This window comes from Somniosus microcephalus, chromosome 13 (assembly GCF_052327205.1).
Source record: "Somniosus microcephalus isolate GS21.2 chromosome 13, FLI_Smic_1.0, whole genome shotgun sequence".
Lineage (NCBI taxonomy): Eukaryota > Metazoa > Chordata > Chondrichthyes > Squaliformes > Somniosidae > Somniosus > Somniosus microcephalus.
The window spans coordinates 43,835,415-43,844,832 of record NC_140999.1 but is presented as its reverse complement, the minus strand read 5'-3'; the positions used below and the strand labels follow the sequence as shown (position 1 = coordinate 43,844,832).

General features: G+C 44.2%; 1 long non-coding RNA gene across 1 annotated transcript; it reads right to left on the bottom strand.

The window, feature by feature from the left end:
• Positions 1-451: 451 nt before the first annotated feature.
• LOC147108283 (uncharacterized) lies at positions 452-9,363 on the bottom strand. The gene is made up of 2 exons (XR_015080560.1): positions 9,235-9,363; positions 452-848 (listed from the first exon to the last, which is right to left on the bottom strand). It is a non-coding gene; the product is annotated as an uncharacterized LOC147108283 (long non-coding RNA).
• Positions 9,364-9,418: the final 55 nt, after the last annotated feature.

Here is a 9,418-nt window from a genome sequence, read left to right as displayed (position 1 = left end):
AAGAAGTAGTGTTTAATTTACTCCCAAGTTTTGGTTTTTAAAGCCTGTGGACTGGAAGAAGAGGGGAAGACTGGCGGGGGTAACAAATGTAGTTAAAATAAGAAATAAAAACAGAAAATGCTGGAGAAACTCAACAGGTCAGGCAGCATCTGTGAAGAGAGAAACAGTTAACGTTTCAGGTTGATGACCTTTCGTCAGAACTGACTAGTTAATGTAAGAGTGTGATTGGGTCTTCAGCATAGCAGGATGCGGGCACAAGCATGACTAGTAATGTTGAGGGAAGGACAAGCTATCAGATGACAAGTGATTGGATTGTCGCTGTATGATCCAATTCTCACTTCCTGCTACCATATAATCCTCGGCTGGTTGTGATGTAAGCCCCCAAAGTGTGGACTAAGTGATATACAAAGTCGACAACACTGGCTTGTTGTAAGAAAGACAGACCCAATAATTGAAGTAAAAACGGTTTATTCAGGCCTGGGGAGCTATGGCTCTTGCGTCCCAACACAAGGCTCCAACTCCACCGAATCTCTTGAGGTTCACACAGTTATACAAAAATTAAGGCCCTGCCCTAAAGGCGGGGATAAGCTTATTAACATATACAGAATTATAGTTAAATTGTAATTATAAAACCGTGACATTCCATTCTTCCAGTCGCTTACAAATCTCACATTTCGTTATCAGTTGGTCCTGTTACTTTCTCATGACCCCGGGCCTCAACTTTATTACTTTACGATCGTCCATTTGCTGTTGTCAGATGGCTTGGTCTTTTTAAGTATTTCTCTAAGATAGTAGATCTTTCCAAAGCGGGCAATCCGCAGACTTTCTGTCTCTCCCTTGAATTATTTCTACAGAGCAAAAACACTTTAGTTAGTTAAAAGAATAGAACCCAGTTGAGCTTCACACTTAACAAACCCTTAAGTGCAAAGGTGTCGACTCGCGTGGCCGAACCCATATATCTCTCCCTCTTTCTAAGGGGTTGTTTTGACAGTTTTAATCTCTCAGCAGTTAACCCGTAGTCCTGTTTAAACCTTATCTAGGTTTATACAACTTTTACAGACTTCTATTGTTCAACTCAGAGCACGAATTAACCTATTCCCTCCATTTTGTATATTGGTGTTACAGATGAATCCTGGTTTGTTTCACCTTATTAAATCCAATTTTTAATATCTTACTTCAGTTGCATTCGCCCAATCCTATTATGGGCCTCCTGTGTGCAACCGTGGGAGCAAAACAAAAATTCAGGATTTTTTTTCAAAACGATCAAAAAATGCGAATACCACAAAATCTGAAATAGAAAATGCTGGAAATAGGCAGCAGGTCTGTCAACATCTGGAGAGAGAAATGACAGGCTAGCGTTTTGGGCGAGAACCCACAGTCGGGGAACAAAGAAGAGTTGAGAGAAGAACTGCTGCTCTTTAACGGGAGCCAATATGCCTGACTTGTCACCATTGCCTGTGCTTCCCTCCCCTTTGTTTAATTTAGTCCAATAAAGGACTTAGCGTCCAATTCAGGAGAGTCCCCACTTACCTTTTCCCTTTCCAGATGTGGAATGGACCTGCTGTGTATTTCCAGCATCTTCTGTTTTTTACAGTGCTGAAATTACATCAAAGCTATTACAAATAATCCAAGTATCAGTTTCAAGGTTTGTAGTGTTGTTTTGACTCAATTCTTCTATTCCTAAATAAAGTAAGAGAAAGAAGAACTTGCAATTATATAGTACTTTCACATCCTCCGTGCATTCCAAAATGCTTCACCGTTAATTTTTTTAAACTTTTTCTGAAGTGTAATTGCTGTGTTGTGTTGGCAGCCAATTTGCACATACTAAGGTCCCACAAAAGAGCAATTAATCTGTTTTGTGGTGGGATGAAGAATGGGCAGGTCACCAGGAAAACTCCCTGCTCATGTTTGGAGGAAAATGCCATGGCATCTTTCACATCCACCTGAACAGAGGGGGCCTCTGTTTCTCATTGCATCTGAAAGACGACAACTCCCACAGTGCAGCACTCCTTCAGCACTGCCTAGGTTATGTGTTCATGGTCTGACTCGGGTAAGTGAGCTATCACTGAGCCAAGCTGGCACCTGGGTTACTGCAGAGCCTGTTATGTGATACTGCGTAAAAGTGGACCATACGTTTTGATTCTTCATCTATGCTGAGTTAACTGACCTCGGGGAGAATGGCAGTAGGGGTGGTACAGTTAGCCTCTTGTGTGGGACCTTATCGAAGGCCTCCTGAAAATCCAAATACACCACATCTACCGGTTCCCCTTTGTCTACTCCACTAGTTACATCCTCAAAGAACTCCAATAAGTTTGTTAAACAGGATTTCCCTTTCATAAATCCATGTTGACTCTGCCCAATCTTTTAGTCTCTAAGTGCCCAGTTATTACATCCTTTATAATAGATTCCAGCATTTTCCCAACTACTGATCTGAGGCTAACAGGTCTGTAATTCCCTGTTTTCTCTCTCCTTTCTTAAATAGCAGGGTTACATTTGCTATCCTCCAATCTACAGGAACCGTTACAGAATCTAGAATTTTGGAAGTTGACAACCAATGTGTCCACTATCCCAATGGCCACCTCTTTCAAAACCCTAGGATGTAGGTCATCCAGTCCTTGGCATTTATCGACTTTTAGTCCCATTAATTTTGCTAGTACTGTTTTTTTCTAATAATTTCTTTAAGTTCCTCATTCTCGCCACACCCTTGGTTTTCTTGTATTTCTGGGAGGTCTTTTGTGTCTTCCTCCGTAAAGACAGAAACAAAGTATTTAATTTCTCTGCCATTTCTTCATTCCCCATTATAAATTCTCCCATCTCTGACTATAAAGGACCTACATTTACCTTGGCCAGTCTTTTCCTTTTCACATACCAACATTGGTCTATTTCTGCGCTGTAAATACATTCGGCCCAACAGATCCGTGCCGGTGTTTATGCTCAACACGAGCCTCCTCCCACCCTTCTTCATCTAACGCCATCAACATTTCCTTCTATTCCTTTCTCCCTCATGTGTTTATCTAGCTTCCCCTTAAATGCATTTCTGCTAGTCACCGCAGCTCGACATCATCCAGGACAAAACAGCCTGCTTGATTATCACCCCATCCACCACCTTAAACATTCATTCCCTCCACCACCGGCGTACTGTGGCTGCAGTGTGTACCATCTACAAGATGTACTGCAGCAACTCCCAAACCCGCGACCTCTACCACCTAGAGGGACAAGGGCAGCATGCGCATGGGAACACCACCACCTCCAAGTTCCCCTCCAAGTCACACAACATCCTGACTTGGAAATACATTGCCGTTGCTTCATCGTCACTGGGTCAAAATCCTGGAACTCCCTCCCTAACAGCACTGTGGGAGTACCTTCATCGCATGAACTGCAGCGGTTCAAGAAGGCGGCTTACCACCACCTTCTCAAGGGCAATTAGGGTTGGGCAATAACTGCTGGCCTTGCCAGCAATGCGCACATCCCAAGAACTATTTTTTTTTTAAAGTACTTCTTGTGGTAGCAAGTTGCACATTCTAACCATGCTCTGGGTAAATAAGTTTCTCCTGAATTCCCTATTGGATTTATCAGTGACTTTTATATTTTGGCCCCTAGTTCTAGTTTCCCCCGCATGTGGAAACATTTTCTTTACATCTACCCTATCAAACCCTTTCATAATCTTAAAGACCTCTATCAGGTCACCCCTCAGTCTTCTCTTTTCTAAAGAAAAGAGCCCCAGCCTATTGAATCTTTTCTGATGGGTATAACCTCTCAGTTCTGATATCATTCTAGTAAACCTTTTTTGCACCTTCTCCAGTGCCTCTATCTTTTTTATAATATGGTGACCAAAACTGTTCACTGTTTTCCAAGTGTGGACTAACCAAGGTTCTATATAAGTTTAACATAACTTCTCTGCTTTTCAATTCTATCTCTAGAAATTAACCCGAGTGTTTGGTTTGCTTTTCTTTTTATGGCCTTAACCTGTGTTGCTACTTTTATTGGAAGTTAAAGTAAGTTTTGGGATAATTCTTGCTGATCTTCTCTGCACTCTGCCTGTATACCTCTTTTGAAGTGTGAAGGCCAGAATTGCACACAATATTCCAACTGAGGTCTTAAAGAAAGACTTGTATTTATATAGCAAGACCTAAGGACATCCCAAAGTGCTTTACAACCAATTAAATACTTTTGAAGTGTAGTAACCGTACCATCATTGTCAGTTCCCTTACCATGAACACCTTGGGTGGGGTGGGGTGGGGTTACCATTCACCAGCAGCTTAACTGGACCAGTCATAACACCATGGTTACAAGAGCAAGGCAGATGCTGGGTTCTCAGATGAGCGGCTCATCTCCTGATCCCTTAAAACCTCTTCACCAACTACAAGGCAGGCGTGTGAACTTAAGAACATAAGAAATAGGAGCAGGAGTAGGCCATTCGGCCCTTCGAGCCTGCTCCACCATTCAATAAGATCATGGCCAATCTTCTACCTCATCTCCACTTTCCTGCACTATCCCCATATCCAGTGAGTCCCTTAATATCCAAAAATATATCGATCTCTGTCTTGAATATACTCAACAACTAAGCATCCACAGCCCTCTGGGGTAGAGAATTCCAAAGATTCACCAGCCTCTGAGTGAAGACATTTCTCCTCATCTCAGTCCTAAATGGCCGACCCCTGGTTCTAGACTCCCCAGCCAGGGGAAACATCCTCCCTGCATCTACCCTGTCAAGCCCTGTAAGAATTTTGTATGTTTCAATGAGATCACCTCTCAGTCTTCTAAACTCTAGAGAATATAGGCCTAGTCTACCCAATCTCTCCATCCCAGGAATCAGTCTGGTGAACCTTCATTGCACTCCCTCTATGGCAAGTATATAGTGGGATGGAATACTCACCACTTACTTGGGTGGGTGTAGCTGCAACACTCAAGGAGCTTGACACAATCTAATATGGAGCAGTCTGCTTGATTGGTGCACCTACCTCAATATCCACCCCTTCATTACCAGTGCATTGCAGCAACTCACCAAGCTTACTTAGACAGCACCTCCCAGAAGGACAAGAGCAGCAATAGCATTGTAATGAAATCTGTTTGTCTTGGTCCTGTATTCGTTTTGCACTCATGTATATTACCCTCCCCCACTGTGTATAGTTTCACTTCCTCTTTCCTGACTAACCTGGGAGGTTCCAGGTCTTGGCTCTTGGCTCCGCCCCTGACTTCTCTTACATAAAGATCCCAGGATCTGTATGACTCATTCCTGTGAACCAGTCGGCGTGTTGAGATGTTAGCTCTGATCTTAGTGACTAAAAACCAACTTGTTTAAGTCTATAACTTCTAGTTTTGTGGTTATTGAAGGCCCATCAATTTTAATCACTAAAGAATACTAGGATGGATCGACTCCTAAAACCAGAGCGTCTGGACTTGGATCCACATTCTGCTGGAGCATCAAATCAATTTGGACAATGTCACTATCTGCTGGCACAACCAGCAAGACCACGATCTAAATCTTGCGAGATTTTTAAAAACTGCCCTAAAGCTGAATCTAACCTACAACGAAGACAAATGTGTCTTCAACACAACCTGTCTCTGTATCCTCGGCTGTGTGGTGGAAGATGGTGTAATTGGACCGGACCCTGACTGATTACGCCCCCTAAAGGAACTACCCCTGCCACACAATCCCAAAGCTTTAAAAAGGTGCCTGGGATTTTTTTCGTATTATGCCCAATGGGTGCCCAATTACTCTGATAAGGCCCGACCCCTCATTAAATCGACGTCCTTCCCACTATCAGTTGAAGCTCAGGAGGCTTTCACCAGTATTAAACAGGACATTGAAAGGGCTGCAGTGTGTGCAGTGGACGAATGCATTCCCTTTCAAGTCGAAAGCGATGCGTCAGACTTTGCCTTAGCTGCGACCTTCAATCAGGCTGAGAGAGATTGTGGCCTTCTTCTCCCGAACCCTTCAGGGACCTGAAATCAGGCACTCTTCTGTCGAGAAGGAGGCACAGGCTATAGTGGAGGCAGTGCGGCACTGGAGACACTACCTAGCCGGCAAACATTTCACCCTGCTCACCGACCAGCGGTCGGTGGCTTTCATGTTTAATAACAAAGGGGGAAAATCAAGAATGACAAAATACTCAGGTGGAGGATCGAACTAGCCACGTTCGACTATGATATTATGCACAGGCCGGGAGCCCTTAATGAACCCCCAGATGCCCTATCGCAGGGAATGTGTGCCAGCATTCATACGGACAAATTACAGGGTCTCCACAATGACCTCTGTCACCCAGGGGTCACCCGACTATACCATTTTATAAAGTCCCGCAATCTGCCCCACTCCATCGAGGAGGTCAGGGCAATGACCAGAGCCTGCCGCATCTGTGCGGAATGCAAGCCTCGTTTCTACAGGCCTGACCGTGCACACCTTATCAAAGCCACACGGCCATTCGAGCGCCTAAGTCTGGACTTCAAGGAACCCCTTCCCTCTGCTGACCGTAACGTATACTTCCTCAATATCATTGATGAATATTCCCGCTTCCCCTTCGCCATTCCCTGCCCAGACATGACCAGTGCCACGGTCATCAAGTGTCTCTGTAATCTATTCTGCATGTTTGGCATGCCGAACTACATACACAGCGATAGGGGGACGTCATTCATGAGTGACGAGCTGCACCAGTTCTTGCTCTCGAAGGGGATAGCCACTAGCAGAACCACTAGCTAAAACGGACCCCCTTGTGGAAAAGGTACAGCTCCATGCAAACCCTCAGTACGCCTATATCGAATACTCTGACGGGCGAGAGGACACTGTTTCCATAAATGACCTCGCTCCCTCGGGGAGCGGAGAGAACGATGGGAGACTACCCGATGAAGACCCACACTACAAAGAGACAGGACGCCCAGAGGTATCAATACCCAACTTTAACCTGGAGGACACTGCAGATAACCTGGAAGACACTGCGGAGGCCCGGACAGCGGAGGAACCAGAATCCACTCCCCTAGAGGCACCCCAACCGGCTTTGCGCCGATCACTGAGAACTGCAAAACCTCCTGACAGACTCACTTATACCAACTTTTAAGAAACATCACCCCGATGGACTAAATCTATAGAAGGGGTGAATGTAATGAAATCTGTTTGTCTTGGTCCTGTATTCGTTTTGCACTCATGTATATTACCCTCCCCCACTGTGTATAGTTTCACTTCCTCTTTCCCGACTAACCTGGGAGGTTCCAGGTCTTGGCTCTTGGCTCCGCCCCTGACTTCTCTTACATAAAGATCCCAGGATCTGTATGACTCATTCCTGTGAACCAGTCGGCGTGTTGAGATGTTAGCTCTGATCTTAGTGATTAAAAGCCAACTTGTTTAAGTCTATAACTTCTAGTTTTGTGGTTATTGAAGGCCCATCAAGCATAGAACATTATTACCTCCAAGTTACCATCCTGACTTGGGTATATACCACTGTTTCTTCTTTGTTGCTGGGTCAAACTCCTGGAATTACCTAATTAATGCCATTGTGGGAGCACTATCACCACAACAACAATTTGTATTTATATAGTGCCTTTAGCATAGTAAAACATCCCCACGCGATTCACAGGAGCATTATCAAACAAAATTTGACACCGAGCCACATAAGGAGATATTAGGACAGGTGTACAAAAGCTTGGCCAAAGGCGTGTCTTAAAGGAGGAGAGAGAGATAGAGAGGTGGAGAGGTTTAGGGAGGAAATTCCAGAGCCTAGGGCCCAGGCAGCTGAAACCACATTTCCATTAGGGTATATCCAGTTAATATTAGGTTAGTTGAAGCCACCCATTATTTCTATATTATTACCGGTACAGATCATTCTAATCTTATCCTGTTGTCATTCTCCTTTATCTACTCTGGCGGGCTGTAGCAGACTCCAATTGTTATCCCACTTTAACTCTATCCAGATTGTTGCATTTTTTTTTCTTTCCCTGAACTATTGCTTCAATTTCTTTGACATTCAGGTTTTCCCATGCACGTAAAGCTGCCTCTCCTCCCCTATTATTTCTATCTTTTCTGAACAATATCTTTGAATATTGAATTCACTCCCAACGAACAATGTTTGCGCAGTCCCGATGACATCAAAATTCCTTCTGTTATGTTTTTTCCAGTTCCAGCATTTTATTCCTCGAGCTTCCAGCATTCAGGTAAAGACACAAGGAAAAGCTCCCCTTCTGCACTTCCAGCACATACCGAGAGTTGGGAGTGCACATCACTAAACTGCACACACCCAGCCCATGATTTACAATTCAAAAAAAAATTTGCATTATTGCACCTTCAATCTTAACTTGGGGTCTTCATTAATTTTATTTATTACGCTTAAAATCAATTCCTTTATCTTCTCCTTACCCCTAAGCCTTGATCCCAACCTCTATTATTCACTGAATTTCTTGTTCCCGTCCTATTTAGATGCAGCCCATCTTTCCTCTGCTGGGAAGTGTGTGTGTACACAGGACCTGGGTCGGCCGTGAAACTTCCTGCAGTTGAGCAGCTGGCTGGCAAACTATCCAGCGTCACACAAGAGGAATAGCCGTTTGGAGGACATACTAGAGGGCAAGGGAGTACTGCTGCACCCAGTGGGAGTCAGCTCCTCCAGGAGAGGAAAGGGGGGTAAAAGGCTTCAGTGTTTAAACTGCCACATAGATAGGCCAGTTATTTTTGACACAATAACACATTTGTTTAATGACCTGTGTGTCCTTTGGAACAGGTGCCTTAACAAAATGCCCATGCCCTATAAAAAGGCATGTACGGATCACACACCCCTATTTCTAGGCTCAGACTTCGGTGCATACTGAGGGAGTGCTGCATTGTCAGAGAGATGAGATGTTAAAATGTCAGCCTGTTCAGGCGGACATAAAAGATCCTGTGGCGACAATAACAACTTGCATTTATATAGCACCTTTAACGTAGAAAATGGGCTATTGAAAAAAGCACGACCTGTATGGCTGAATTTCACAGTGGGCAGAAAGGAGACACTGACTTGTCGAAAACATGGGAGCACGGGACTGAGATTCACGCACAATGAGAGAGTTACTGGTAGACTCAAATTTCTCTCACCCCAGCGAGGAACAGTGACAGATTGCCAGTTTCCTGAGAACACGGGGAACTTAAAACCACTACATTAACTTGAAACATTGGCCAGCAAGCCCTGTCAGCAAGCCTGCTCTGAGTTAGGCAAATGCAATGATAGCGGGTTGCTCCCTCTAAATCAGTGCCAGTAGCAGAGGCTATTCCTTTACCTTGTTGGCAAATATTTATTACCAAAATACGCCAGTATTCCTGTGAAAAGTGTCAACATCATTCTCCAACGCTGGAGCTCAGATCAGAAGAGGAAATGATCCAGCTGATCAGCAACCAACAGGAAGAGCTCTCCTTGGGTAACTAACGTTGAAACACTAATTAGCTGTGTGCTTCAGTGAAACC